Source organism: Ceratotherium simum, chromosome 12 (genome assembly GCF_057802395.1).
Source record: "Ceratotherium simum simum isolate JZ-2026a chromosome 12, ASM5780239v1, whole genome shotgun sequence".
In the NCBI taxonomy this organism is placed as follows: Eukaryota; Metazoa; Chordata; class Mammalia; order Perissodactyla; family Rhinocerotidae; genus Ceratotherium; species Ceratotherium simum.
Genome location: NC_141911.1, coordinates 47,279,039 through 47,294,952, shown reverse-complemented (window position 1 = coordinate 47,294,952; position 15,914 = coordinate 47,279,039). Strand labels below are relative to the sequence as shown.

Sequence of the window (15,914 nt, the reverse complement as noted above, 5' to 3'; positions counted from 1 at the left end):
GGAATATTCCACCCCTTACTCTTTACCCATGATTCCTATCCAACTCTAAAGACTACTTGAATCCCTTTCTTAGTCTCGCTCAAGCCTAGAATAGAATCTTTCTCCCAAATTTTCATAAAGCTTTTCTTATTCTCTTTTATGAGAGGTAGTATAGCCTTTTAAGTAAACGTTTTTCATTGAAGACAAAATACAGAAAACTCAATAATTTTTTACCAAGTAAACACACCCATTTAACTATAGCCCAGACCAAGAAGCAGATTATTACCAAACCCCAGATGCCTCCCATGTGCCTCCTCCTAGTGAATGTCTACCAAAAGTTTCTGGTCACATATCGGCTGAATCGTGGGTAATGAGCCTTGGAGACTGAAGTAGTCGGCTGTTGCAGGCAGGAAGTGCCCCAGGAGCAGGCAGAAAGAAAGATGGCACCAGACCGTTAGTTCTCCACAAATGATTCTACTTGTCAAATTGCCCAAGAGATTGCTGAGAAAATTCAACAATGAAATTGGTATGAAAGAAATGGTGAAAATACAACCAGGGTCCAGCCTGATGACTGGAAGGGCTAAGCGAGGAATACATAACCCTTTGCTCTTTGAGGAGACATAGGAGACCAGAGGCTTGTGTTTTGATGAAATATGGAAAGACCAGCAGAAAATTATCCAAGAACAAGATGCAGGCCTCCATGCCCTTTCCTCTATCATAAGTCACCAAAAACCAATGGGGCAGGAAATTGGGAATGAGCTGGATGAACAAAATGAGATAATTGATGAACTTGCCAACCTAGTGAGGAATACAGATGAGAAACATCACACTGAAACCAGGCATGTGTATATGGTGGACAGAAATTCAACATCTTGTGGAAAGATAATGGTGATTTTATTGCTGCTTATGGCTATTATGGCCATTGCAGTCTGGCCTAACAACTAGTGGCAATAAGGGGACCACCTGCGCTGACACCTGCCAATGATGGAGAAAAGCTCAGCACCCTTTTGGTATATGAAAGCTGCTCTCAGTAAGTTCCCTGTGTTCAGCCCTTCTTGCCCCATTGGTGGTGGATGCTTGTGAGTTTAATACCAGACTTACATATAAGAATACTGGCCCGAGTTGAGCGACCTGGTATGTTGTCTGGCTTCCCTATGTGCACATAATAGCCCTTGTCCATGGAGATCTTGCCAAGTCTGTGATTCTCTTTTGAGTGTGAAAGCATATGGACTTTTTACTTGCATGATCTGCAAAATCCTATTCACTTTATAGTCACATAGGAAGTTCTCCAAACTTCCTCTCCAGAATGGTTCTTCTCCTCTATGATATCTAAGCATTGTCTGTCATAAATCTGTCACCACTTCCACATCCTTAGTGCGTCCTCAGCTTTCTCCAATCAAAAATAAGAGCTACTTGGAGAACTGGCCTCTAGTTTCTAGGAAATTCTACCTCTGGCCCTGCAAACATGTCCCCATAGAAGAGGAAACAAAATAACAGCTATAATTTTGGGATCAAGAATATGAAAACAAATTTATATTAGAGAAAGATCAGTGAATGATCCAACCACATACAACATCACCAGATGAATAAGATGTTACAAGAACTTGTCTAACAATGGCAAAGAAAGAGTGATTGGATGACTGTTATGAAAGAATATAAAATAGCTATAGGCTTCAAAGAATAAAGTGAATGAAAACAGTTCTATGCTTTAGGATTAGAAACTTTCAGAAACTCTTTTTTTTAACAACTATAGAGAAAGGTAATATATATACAATGCCAAAAATAACTACACTGGCTTTCATTTTTATGCTGAAGAACAACATGTTCACTTTAGCGAACCTTATAATAATTAGATTAGTGATGATGAATCATTTTCTTTTGATATAACTTACATCTAAATAAGTACAATTTTTAAATTTTCACTTATTCCTATGGTAGCAAAATTTTATAATTTTGCATATTTATCCAAGACATACTATACAAAACTTTAATTTTGGGAAATAAACAGTTTGCATTTCAGATAAGCATACATAAGAAATGCCTTAAAAGAATTTGATAACAGACAAGCCATTATCCCTTTACATTGACTAGGAGGAGAAATATAATCAAAAATTTTTTTTTCACTTTAGCTAACTGAGTATGGTTACAGTTAAGGTTGTTTGGGGCCATCTCCCCAACCTGACTAGCTATATAATCCAGGTTCTTTTCATAGAAAGTATTTTTGAAAATGAAGCATCACTGCCGCTGCAGAATAACACATTTACATTGCTTTAGGGATTCATGTAAATTTTTTCTCCATAAGCTTCCTGAAAAGAAATCTGATTCCCTTTTAAAAGCAAACTCTAATTTTTAATCTCATTTTTTTTTTAATTCAAAGAGCGATTATATTATTCTGTTTCTACAAAAAAAGTCTACATAGCCTCCAGATAATATTTACTTACGAGAGAAATTTGTCTGGAGATACAAAGTGTAAAAATACATTTGCAAAAGTTGTCCAAACAAGTTGAGAAATGAAAATAAGATAACATTTGACCTTGGAGTTCAGGAATAAAAACAAGAGCCAGAACAAGTGAAGAACAACTTTAGATAAAATTGTAGAAATAAATAATATTATGTTGTACAAATCTATTAAATGATACATGAAAATAATGGGAAAACATAAAGCAAAATTATCTCATGCCATTTATCAATATATTGGACTTGAAATCTCTGTCAATATATTATTTATGATTGGAAGGAAATAAAGTAATGTATACTACTCATCCATAATGTGTCAGTCACCATGCAAATTGTTTTATATTTCATGATATTTCATATAATCATCACAGAAATGTAACAGGGCAGGCTTTGATATCCTCATTTTACAAATGAAATTTAGCATCACAGAATTTAAGCACTTTCTCAAGAGCACAATGCTAAGGAGTAATGAATCTGAGACTCAAATACCAGTTTATGTACAAAACCTATTCTTTGAAAGCCAAATAAACCCCAGAAGAATTAGTTTTACCACTTCCATATTAATATACCATAGTGGTTATATTTAACTACACAAATCTCTCTTTCTGACTTAAAAGCACTCTTTATAGAATTAAAAATAAAATCTACTTTGATCAATATTAATTTGAAATCAATCATTCGATTACATAATAGTGTAACCATACCTTCTTTCAAAGATTATTTAAATTCAATATAAAGTGAGGGTTAATATTTCAAGTAGAGTATTGCTTAAAGTTGTGACATACAACGGTGTAGGTTTGCTGAAGAATATCTAAGATTATATCTGTCGCCCCAGCTGTATTATTGATACTGCCCTTTTTTCCTCCCCAAAGTGTACTGGTTTGAGTGGCAAATTATAAAGTCCACCTAATTATGTGCAAACGTAAGTGTGTGAAACAAACAAAATATCCAAATAACTGAGTGCTTATAAAAGAGGATAAAATGTAAATGATAAATCTAATTCAAATCAAATGAATAATATGTTTGAACAATGACATTAGTAAAACTATAACTATAGTGAAGCTTAAAGCTAGTTATTATTTGACCCAGCAGTATGAAAGAAACAGAAAAATAATATGATTTTCACAATGATTCGATCTTGCTATTATGCTGATGCACCAAAGCTACAAAACGCAATGCAAAGCTTAAAAATGCTTTGCTAAACCAAGCAAGGAATTTAAATACTCTAGCATGTTAATGATAGAAATCAAAAAGAAAACATCAATAATCATCAGTAAATGTAAAGGAAAAATTAAGCTATAGACAATTAATAGCTTACTGTTATATTAAAAGTGTGCTTTTTACTTTTCCTTTTTTTAACAAAGCTGCTATTAGTTTTCTTTATTAAAAATGTTATTTGTAGTTTTCTAAAAGCTATTGTTTCTCAAAAATCCCTCTCCAGCAGCCTTCACCTGGCAACTTATCCTTGAGTGTTCAACATAGCTGTTATTGCTTCAGTGAAATTTTCTGCCCATAATCTTTCTAATATTTCCTACATTTCCCCTCATCATAGCTTTTATCTCATTGCCATAAAATTGCCTGTTTATTTACCTGCTGTCTTTACTGAACTATAAGCCCCTCAATGGAAGAGGCTGTGTTTCGCATGGAACAGTCATGCAATTAACGCAAGTTTAATGGATGCACCCACACCCCTCAATTAACTTAGCTGAGACAAAGAATGGACTTTTGTCTGCTAGATTGTATATTTACTACACAGTATTATTCATTTACAGAACATGATATAGCCTAAAGTATATCTGAATACATGTAAAATTTAGGTATCCAGATAGGAGTCGACAGCATTTTCCATCCTTTTAATTGTCAGAGTTGCATAAAAATAAAAACATGATTTAAATGGTCAGTCTAATTCTTTTTAAGTCCAAGTCAAAAAATATTTGTCATATGTGTTTTAATGGCTCAAGGGATTTTTATCCTTCCTATCCGATGATATGGTAAGATACCAATCCAGTAAATAAAGATGGGTGCAAAGAAATCCACCACTTTTTTTTTAATGTATAAACAGAAGATTCTCTAGATAATCTAACTGTATTTCGAAAACTCTAAATGAACAGATGAAATGACACTCATTTTTTAAAATAAAATCGTAATGTAATCATGTTTAGGATTCCCATGTCATTAAAGCCAGTATATTTTAGCATAAACTTGAATTAACTCCCTGCACTCTGCATTTCATTGAAGTTGGTATTGATCAAAGGCATCCAGGGCCTAAGTACCTTACATAGCCTGATTTAAGACTCGAGTTGTCCCCAGAGTCAACTCATACTTTTGCATGTATGCCACTATATTTAGGTTGTATTTTACTCATGATCTAAGCTGGTCTGAGGGAAGACAACATCAGTATCTGAATTATAAGAAAATCCAAAACATTTGCAGCTCTTAGACATATGCAGAAAATAATTTGCACAGTTTTCAAAAGCTAGGCATTGGTTATTCCTAAAATTGGTCCTAATTGGTCTCTGATGAAATACAATTTATAAGGTTTATCAGATTAATAAGAAAATGTTGGATAATATAAGATTGTGGTACTTTTACAAATTGCATATTCTTTGTAGGTAGAGCATTCTCAAAATATTTAGAATTTAATTTTAAACATTATTTTATAATTTAGATTAAAATGGATTTTCAAATATTTACAAAAGCTTTTCATAAATGCTTCCTCATAGAAACATAGATGGCAAAATTGTGTAGTAACATACAAAAAATATTTGGGTATGATAATATAATGTATTCACCTTGTTTGGAACTTCCATGTATCTTTCATTTCTCTTGCCTCCTGCATAAGTCAGTAATAATCCAGCCTTGAATATCTGCTTTATATGTGGATCCTTCCACATTGCTTTAATTTCTGGCAATTCTCCAACTATCTACACCTCATCTGTAGATACATCCCAAGACATTTAGATGAGACTTTACCCCAAGCTTCTTTGCATACTAATAAGTAGCTATGAGCAAAATGGAAATGTTCTTTTCCCTGCAAAGGCAAAATAGCACTCTTTTTAATTTAATTTTCAACAAGTACATTTTTTTTCTTTCATTCTGAACTGCATTATTAGCTATTGGCTTCTGAGTCTTTTTGGATTGTTTCTCATTTGTATCTCTGCTTTAACATTGCTTCTTCCAAATCTCTATCACCAATTACAGTAAAACATCTTAGAAAACAAGCTCACTGATTGAGCCAAATTCAAAGAGACATTCAGTAACGCATTCACATTTGTTTAATAACCTCGTCCTCATCCGTAATCCATGAGTTTAATTAAACTCTGTGCTTTTATTTCCAGGCATACATTTTCAATGTAATATTCCTGAATTCAAACGAGTCTTTGCCCCAGTCAAATGATACTTACAAGAATTATAAGCAAAAGCAATGACTCAGTGCAAACCATGGAGTTCAGTGTTCAGTCTCATACGAGATATTATTTCCCAAGAAGGAATTGTATGGAGCATTTCCTCGTTTATGCCTTTTAATTGAAAGTATTATGGAAAAGAAATTGGTGAGAGGAGAGCCTCTGACAAGAATATTATAATACAAATTTATTAACTGGAGACCGGTATATTAAACCCCATTAAGCATCGCATACTTAAGATTTGCTAAGAGGGTAGATCTGAAGTTGAATATTCTTACTACACATAATAATAATAATGATAATAATAATAATAAAGGGGGCAGGAGGAAACTTTTGGAGGTGATAGATATATTTATGGCCTTAATGGTGGTAATGTTTCCATGGGTATATACTTATCCCCAAACTTATCAAGTTGTACACATTAAATATGAACAGATTTTTACATGAGAAAAAAAAACCAGAATAAATAAATAAACAAACCCCTACTAGCAGAAAGCTAAAATGACTTAAACAGAAAGGATTATTTGATATGAAATTGAACATTGGAACAGATGTAAATTTAGCCATCTCTGTGCATATTTACACTTTCTACCACATATCACATTTGCCTATGTATTTTATTGTGAACTGTATAAAGGCATAATGAAAGGAAACAAAAGGTGTTAGGCTAAACACATTGCTTTCAATTACTAAAGAGAAACTTAAACTGGACTAAAAACAAACAAACAAACAAAATCAAAACCAAAACAAAACCACTGTAAGTATTCCTATAACTTTGGTGACTTAGCCATAAAAGTTGAAGATGCACAGTTCTCAAAGAACTCAGGCCTCGCCTGGTCATTTTAATTCTCAACAAACCCCTGTTTCTTTCAGCTTCCAATAAGGTCTTTATCTCTGACCAATTTGCAAGCATTTCTTTATTCTCTAAACTTCAAACAGGTCTATTTTCATGGATATTTACCACAGGTTTTGATGAGTCTATTATTGCTGCAGTTGATTCTTTCAGTGAGTTCAGTCTTCTGGTGGGATCAGGGATTCAATCTCTGCTCCTAGTTACTAAAGCACCCAGGAAATTGACGTGCTGTCAGTTTTGGTCAAGTTTCAGTTGGGAGTAAAGGAGATCTTTTTTTTTCCCTTTTAAACAATAGAGATAAAATGTATGTAGACTTTTAAGCATGTGTTCAATCCAAATGCACTTCAAACATAGTCTTTAAATATCATACTATTACCTTGATTTTTCTTATTCCTAAAGTTTTTCTCCAGTCTGTCATGATCATTAGCTCCATGTTCTTGAATTTTCTTTTCCTCTTCTGCTAGAATAGAGCTTCCAATTTTACAGGCATAGTGAGGTCTGAGCCCTTCAGAATTGTAAATGACCTGGTGAGTGGAAAGTTATTCTGACATTTTCTGCTCTACATTTCAAAATTTCACTTCTTTATCTCTTGTATCTACCAGTACCAACAAGTTACCCCTCTCCCAGGAGAACATTTTCCCAATTTTTTTTTACTTTTTAGTATCTGCTGCTTTTGAGTTAAAGTTGCAATTCCAGTTATTTTATCTATCTGCAGCATATTAATGAACCAAATATAATAGAATAAAGAAATATATAAATGCACAAGGAAATAAAAATAAACCTACTAAACTTAGGAGGAAACTAGTTGCCAAAAATCTCATGTATTCTTATGTATCTACTTTCATCATGCTGCTTGAGAGATCTGATATTTTATGACTATCAATCCGGGTTCAGCATAGGAAATGGAAACTCAGAGAGGTTTTAATTAGAGAGTGAATTAATTGTTAGCAAAACCATTGCAGGAGCTAGAGAAACCACCTCTGAGCTTGGCATTAGCAAGTTACCCCCAGCATGTTGCAGAACTCATTCAGTGAGAAATCAGGTGTTGCCAGTGGAATACGGATATCAGATGCACCTTAGTTGAGATACAGTACTCAGGAAGCTAGAGTCAGGAAAACGCCATGATGGTAACTGCCTAGAACCAAGCTGTCATTGCTGCTGCAACTACTTCTCTCTCAAGTGGAGAAATCAGAGACCAGACGCTAGACTTCAGGGAGAAAAAAAAAACACACACACCAAAACAAAGGCCAAAGCAATGTCTCCACAAGTTAGGCTGGTGCATGCAATTATTAGAGCCTGACCTTTGTCCACAGCTCCAGCTGTAAGGGAGTCTTCAGATCGTTGAGCTTTCAGGGCTTTCCATTATAGAAAGATGCATGAGACAATGTGACAGAATGCCAAGCGCTTAATTACTCCATCCTATACAATATAGAAGATGAAGTTTACTCATTCGATTCCGCAGAAGATAAAGAATAATCATTCCTTTCAAGAACATTCCTTAGAAATATCAAATCCCTGAATTAAAAGTTAAAAGTAAATCTAAGAAAATGGAAAATAAATCTATGCATCATACTAATTCTTGATATTTTCATTCCATCGCAACATTTATAAAACAATATTTCCATAATCAAAGTGGAAACTGCAAAAGAATCCTAAGTTTGGGGTAAAGATTCAGTTCTCAAGGAGAAGGCATTGCAAAATAGATTTTAAAAGGTAGTGTTTTTGCTTATACTAAGATTTAGGAGCAACCATCCAGATCCTGGAGGATGTTAGAAGGAAAAATCCAAACCCTTCCTTATAAGAGTGTCACTTATGAGAGAAAGCAAAACCATTTAGCTACCTCCGAACCCAGTCTATCAGTAGGCAATTAATGTTTGAGATCTATCCTTTTAGTCTCAGTCCTTTGCAGATTTTGAATTAGTGAGCATTCGGTAAATATTTGATGAATAAATGAATAGCATTTAAGATGATTTATTGAATCAACACGAAAAGGCTAAATTATATTCACTCTATTATAAAATGAGTTAGAAAAGTGTCGTTAAGTTATTGAAAGGTTTCTAACAGAACAGCTAAAATGAAAGTTTCAGTCAGTAACTGGGAGAATTTCAGTCATTTGGATAATTCATGGTTGTGAAATAGCTTACTCACCAAGGATCCCAGGTAAACTAAGCAGAATTATTGTATTAATTTTAGATAAATAGTCTCAACTTAATAAAAGAAAGTTTACAGTTGTTCTGTTTCTCATTTCGGCATCAAAGCTTTACATATTGTTCATACAGTGTCTCTTATAAAGATGAAAGCTAAAATAAAGTAACAATATAGAACCTGTCACCTTAAGTTATTTATGATTAAATAAATAAAACACGGAACCTCACATTATTTAAAATACTTCATTTCAGAGATAGTAACTTCCAAAGGAATATTTATCATTTGTATAGTCCTAAAATGTATTACACCCTGAACATTGTATTGCTGCTAAGATTTTGGCTAAGAATGATACATAAGTTCAAGTTTAGTTTTTTCTCACACAATAGATCTCTAAAGAAAATTTTTATGTCGTTAAAATTTTTTAAACAACTATTCTCTAGAAGTGGAGTATAATTTACAGCAATTGTAACCTATATGGTTTGCAATTTTCAATGTATTTCAGAGAAAAAAGTAATTGATTTTTATATTGATATGCTCATTTGACATTCATAAGGATGTAGTCTAAGTGAAACCTAGAAACTAGCTTTGGCCATTATATCTAATTTATAATACTTTCATTAAATATTACATGCAAGTTGATCACATTCTCTTATATTATTGAGTTGATTGAATACTTACCAGTATATTACATATTATATTCATATAAAATTTTAATTTCTAAAATATTTTATATCAAGGAATGAGATTAAGGATATATTAGAGAACAAGAAGCAAGAAACAAAAAAATAGGTCTGCACACGTGTGCTCATAGATATGATGGTGAACTATGTGGTACCAATTCACAAAAAATGCTAGATCTCAGGGTTTATGGCTCTGAAATTCAATGTATAGCACATCATATTTATGATTAGATATTACTGGAAATCTCAGTATGCAGTAAAATTTCTTTAAAATAAATATAACGATACAGTTATTTAACTGAGAAGACATATTTTCACATTCCTCGTGGCTATTCAATTTAAAGATATATTTCTCCTTGCCAAATGTACAGTGAATGAGAAATGGCTAATAGTAGATTAGCCATGCTAGTTTGAAGCAAGAAAACTGTTTTGAAAAAAATAATTACTGTTAGTTAGATGAATAGATGTATTGACTAGCTTACATGTAAGTGTTACATATACCAACTTTTCCTTTCAGTGTTTCTGAAACTTGAATCAAGAACCAGCCCTGCCCTCTCTCCCCTATTGGAGAATATTAATTATATGAGAGTTAGGAAAGTAGGGATTTGCTAAGGTCTTGCAACTTAGATAAATGGTCCTCTATTAAAGACTGTTTTCTTAAAATGTGTCCCATATACTACCAATGAATCTCTTTTGGCTTCAAGTGAACAAGGCTGGTTTCGGTCGCTTGCAAGTAAATTAAATTAGCTGATACAACTGAAGATTTAGAAAAATGACTGTGGGCAAACAGTATACTTTTCATAAATTTTACATGGTCACTTATTTCTGTAGTTTACTGTTGATAAGAGCACTTGGAAGTCAAGAAAATAGATTGAAAAATGATCATGTTTTTATTGATACCAGTGTTATCCTAACACAATTCTTTAAATAGGGATAAATTATGCGTATGATTATACTTTACAGCATTTCTTGATAATTCCGACATACCTTGGTGAATATTGTATACATAAAAATGCATTTCAGACAAATATAAATCATTTGTTAAATTTTTGCTTTTGGGAATTATTCTTGACATTGCTCTCAAACTTTCTAAGCAAAAGTTGGTTATATATGTAGTGTTTAATTGATGCTGTTAAATATACTTTTACATTTTTGAATATTGTATTTATTTGTTCTTCCGATTTATTATTTGCACAATATTTAAGAAGTGAATTATTTCAAGTAGAGATAAAATCCCATTCAAAGAAGGACAATGAAGCTTACTTTTGCCCTTTTAGTAGCTTTCCTATTTATTCCTTTACTACTCTGTATTCCACTGGCCTTCCCACTTCCAGTTTATACTCATATCAGTAACACAGTCTTTGAGAGCTTTCATATCTTTTCCTGCCACATACTGGTCATGTAATTTTTGGCAAGTTACTTAACTTCATTAAGCTGCAGTTGCCTTATATATAAAATAAAAATACTTATAGTACCTATGTCTAATTTTTGATGACAAAATTATACAATTTACCTAAAGTGTTTATCCCAGCAACTGATACAAATTAAGAGTTCAATAAACCTTACTTATTCCTCCTATGTGGACTTTTTGGTTGATGCTAAATAATGCAATAAGTGATGTTTTAGAATGAGGGAAAACAGAGATATCTGGAAGTGGATTGGAATAATTCTCTGGTTATCTGGGGTGAGATAAGATATATTTTGATTGCCTAAAACTTTTTAAATCTCCCTGTAAGATAATTGAAAAGATAGTAAAGATTATGAATTATATTGGAAAAACTGTTTAAGAAAAAAATTTTTTTCCTGATCATATATGTGACTTATTTACAGAAAATTTTACCTGAATGACATTCAGGGGAAATGAAACCTAAATTTAATAATGCCATATTTTTCAAAAGCATATGTATTTATGATGGTACACACCTAAGTAATCTCTTTACAGATCCCTTTCTTTCCAACAGAGTTTGATTTTTTTTCTATATAAATGGACTGCTTTAAACATAAAATTTAGAAATATAACAGCATCTTTCAGTATAATGGTAATTACAGAATTAAAAATATCTCATTCTTATACCTATGTGCTACACGTTTACAAAACCCACAAATAGGAAATAGTAGGATTGGTTATATTTATAATTTTAAACACAATTTGTTAATTCTTTGACATGTATGCAATTGTAAGAGAAATAAAAACCTTACATTTTACATAGTCTCTATTGTCATCTTTGAATAAAAACAAGCAAACAAACAAAATTAAAGTCCATGGCCCCAGAAAGATCCATGAGTAAGAGAAGTACATTTTTTAAACCTATAGTTCTGTCTCGGTTACCATTGTCATGCTCTAAGCTAACAGATCAATTTGGAGAAAAGAATAAATGCACATAGCCCTCAATTGTTTGTTAGTAAGTTAATTCATACAGATGTTCCTACTTCATTTTGTCATTCCAATTTACAGTTGATCACAGACAATTTTATCCATATCTTAAGATTCTTTAAAAACTGAACTAAATTCAAGCCACCAGTGTTTATAACCATATAGTTTTGTGTATGTTTTTTTGTTTTCTCACAAGATTTCACTTGGAAAATGTGGTCTTTTCTATTTTTACTTCATTCCTTAAATTATGCAAAGTATGTATGTGGCTGTACCTGGAGCAAAACTCTTTTTGAGTTACTGTTGCAAGATAAAAGTGGAATTAGCATTTTGGTACTTAGAAAATGGTGGCTGTGCTTTAAGAGTTAGTCATTCATTTAAACATATTAATTTTATTATCTATAAGAAGAAATGCTAATGTATCAGTATACAAAAAGCTGTACATAATAAAAAGCTAACAACCTTCAGGGTATTCATTCACCATAAAACTAATTTCACACCTAGTCTATTATGTAATGTGCTATGAAAATGGCTCGATGCTTCAAGATATCATTATACTAGCTTGCAAATACAAATTTGGTTCTCTTCTTTGAAATAAAGATTGCACACACAGTAATAATCAAACTCCTAGACTTGATCCATAAATTTATTCTTATTTTCCACATTTAGAAAATCTGTGTTTCCATAATAACCCAATCACAAGAGAGTAGAGGTAGATAGATAAAAATATTTGTTATCCACATGTCTCTATGCTAGGTGGGATGGTAGACTAAAACATGTGGTGATTTCACTGTACTGATCGTCTCTCCCAGATATTTCCTTCTAGCAATTTCTGGCTGGAATGCCTTACAAGAATATTCATAGTAGAAACATTATCGTATACTGACCATATGCACTGTGACACTGAATGATACTCAAGCAAATAACTTAGAACATCATTTTTTAAAATATATATTTTAGAAAATAAAAAGTTAAATCAAACAATAGAAGCTTCATATTGTACCTAAGATGTTTAATTTTGTATATCATAATTCACTGATTCTGTCCTTTAACAGTAATATTAAAGAAAAAAACATTTTTTGACTCAGAGATCCTTATTTTCTCTTTTTTTTGGTAAGCATTCCATTTGGACTGGATTTGATTATTTAGTAATTTAAAAAACTTGGTTTTTTTGTTTTTTTGTGTGAGGAAGATCAGCCCTGAGCTAACATCCATGCCAATCCTCCTCTTTCTTTGCTGAGGAAGACTGGCCCTGAGCTAACATCTATTGCCAATCCTCCTCTTCTTTTTTTTTCCCCCATAGTCCCAGTAGATAGTTGTATGTCATAGTTGCACATCCTTCTAGTTGCTGTATGTGGGACACTTCCTCAGCATGGCTGGACAAGCGGTGCATCGATGCACGCCCGGGATTCGAACCCTGGCCTGCCAGTAGTGGAGTGTGCGCACTTAACTGCTAAGCCATGGGGCCGACCCCTAAAAGACTTTGATGTGTGGTGTTACAACACAATCAGGTAGCAGGTTGTTTTGTTTTGTTTTGTTTTGTTTTGTTTTACATATCCAGTTGACTGTAATAATGGGAGAAAAGGAAAAAAAAAAAGAGAGAGAGAAGAAATCCCTTTGGAATCTTTTGAAGAAAAGCTGATGACCATAAAAAATGCAAAGCATGCCAGATAGACAAATTAAGCCTATAGTCCTTAAATTTAAGACATTTTTTTTGGTGAGGAATATTAGCCCTGAGCTAATATCTGTCACCAATCCTCCTCTGTTTGCTGAGGAAGACTGGCCCTGGGCTAACATCCTTGCCCATCTTCCTCTACTTTATATGGGATGCCGCCACAGCATGGCTTGACAAACGATGCATCAGTGCGCCCAGGATCCGAACCCAGGGCTGCTGCAGCAGAGCGTGTGCACTTAACCGCTACACCACCAGGCTGGTCCCAAATTTAAGATTTTTATAAAGCATTAGTTATACAGTGTTCTGAAAAATGGTATTGATAACTAAATATACTTCAATATGTAGATGAATTTATGTACTCAGTATTTTTCTAGTATGTGTGTGTTAGAATAGTTAATCTTAAGTAATATGTAATAGTTTTTTTATCTACCACTAAGATATTTTGTTAATTATTGATTGACTATTGAATTTGGAAAAAGGGATGAATTTTATGGTAGTTGATAGCAGGGTCATAGTATCATGAAAAATATGTTTTTTCACTTTTAATGTTATTATAGTATAAGATATTTCATAACAACTCAATACAATCATACAAATTGTTGGTAAAAAATATTTAGATATTTGTAGTTTCCTTTTAAAGCTACTCAAATAATTAAATGAAATTATAATTTTTTTTGGTTTAACAATAAAAACTATGAGTGTCTGAATCTAAAATTTTCCAATTTCCAATTTACATTTATAATTTTACTAGAAAACATCAGGAAAACATTTAATTTGACAATATTTAACACATATATTCAATATGAGAAAGTAAGTACATTTATTTAAAAGAAAACATATTGATAACAATCTACGTGAGACATATAATTATTTCTTTATTAAAATCAGGTGAAGTAACATTGGATTAGGTAATTCTGACAACCACTCATGAAGGCCAAGAGAAAAGCTGGAAAATATATATATATACACACACATCTATATAATATCAAAGATTCAATAAAACAGTGAAAAAAATACAAGACAAAGATTCAGGAGAAGATGGAAAGATGATGGTTTAGCCAAGCGTTTTGGAGCATCTTATTATAGAAATATTACATGGTGTTCCTTGGGAAAAAAGAATAATCTCCAGATGATAGCACAGAAAAGCAGAGAGGAAAGAAGAGCTTGAAGATGGTAAATATATGGGTGAATCCAAGAGAATGTTAACTGGATAAAATAAGGAAGAAAATAAAAGAATAACGCGGTGTTACAATTTGCTTAGCCAAGCAAGCATGATTCATTCAGTACCCTAACGTTAAAAAAAAAAAATTGAACTCACAAACACCACAAAATTGTCAAGCTAATATAGGAATAATATAGAATAATAAAACATATCAATCCAAAAGAAAGACAGAGGAAAAGAAATACTGAAAAAGTAAGACAAATAAGTCATCTATAGTAAGTTGGTAGAATTACACTAATGCGGATCAGAAATGACATTAAATGTAAATTGACAAACTGAATGCTGAAATTTAAAGAAAAGTAATTGACAATTGGAGTAAAAATTATATGCTATTTATAAGAAACATCTTCACAATGTAAGCACATAGAAAGTTTGGAAGTAGAATGATGGAACAGATGTAGCATGTGTGGTAGACAACCTCTGAGACGGCCCCCAGTGATTCTCACCTTCTGGACTTCACAAAATTGTGTAGTGCAATAACATGGCAAGTAGAGCTGGTCTGCAGAATTTTGAGGCAACGTCAGTGTGTCCTATAGTCTAGGTCATAACACACAATGTGACTTCCACATTGCTCTCTCTGGAGGAAGGCAGACTTCATGTCACGAGCACGCTTAAGCAATCTGTAGAGAGGCAAACTTGAGCAGAACCTGAGGACCCCCGCAGCAAGAGTCAGCACAGAATTCCAGTTACGTTAGAAAACGACTTCTGAAAAAGGTTTTCCAGCCACAGTCAAACCTTCAGATAACTGTAGTCTCAGCTTCCATCTTGATCGCAACCTTTGGAGAGACGTACTAGTCAGAAATCTCCTGCTAAGCTGCTCCTTTACAGAAACTGTGAGAAATAATAAATGATTATTGTTGTTTTAAGCCACTAGGTTTTGGGATAAATTGATATGCAGCAACAGATCACAGATAAGTCACGTAAACACAAAACAACCCAATAACTACAATAAAACAACTAGTATGGCTACATTAATAACTGATAAAGAAGATTTTCACAAAGAGCGTTACTAGAGATAAATAGGGACATGCCATAATGATAAGATTTACTCACCAAGAATATAAAAAAATTCTAAATATTTAGCTTTCAATAATACAATTTTTAAATAAAGCAAAAAGAAACAAC

General features: G+C 32.8%; 1 pseudogene; it reads left to right on the top strand.

The window, feature by feature from the left end:
* The first annotated feature begins 516 nt into the window (after positions 1-516).
* LOC147915846 (syntaxin-8 pseudogene) lies at positions 517-1,013 on the top strand (annotated as a pseudogene).
* The last annotated feature ends 14,901 nt before the right edge of the window (positions 1,014-15,914 follow it).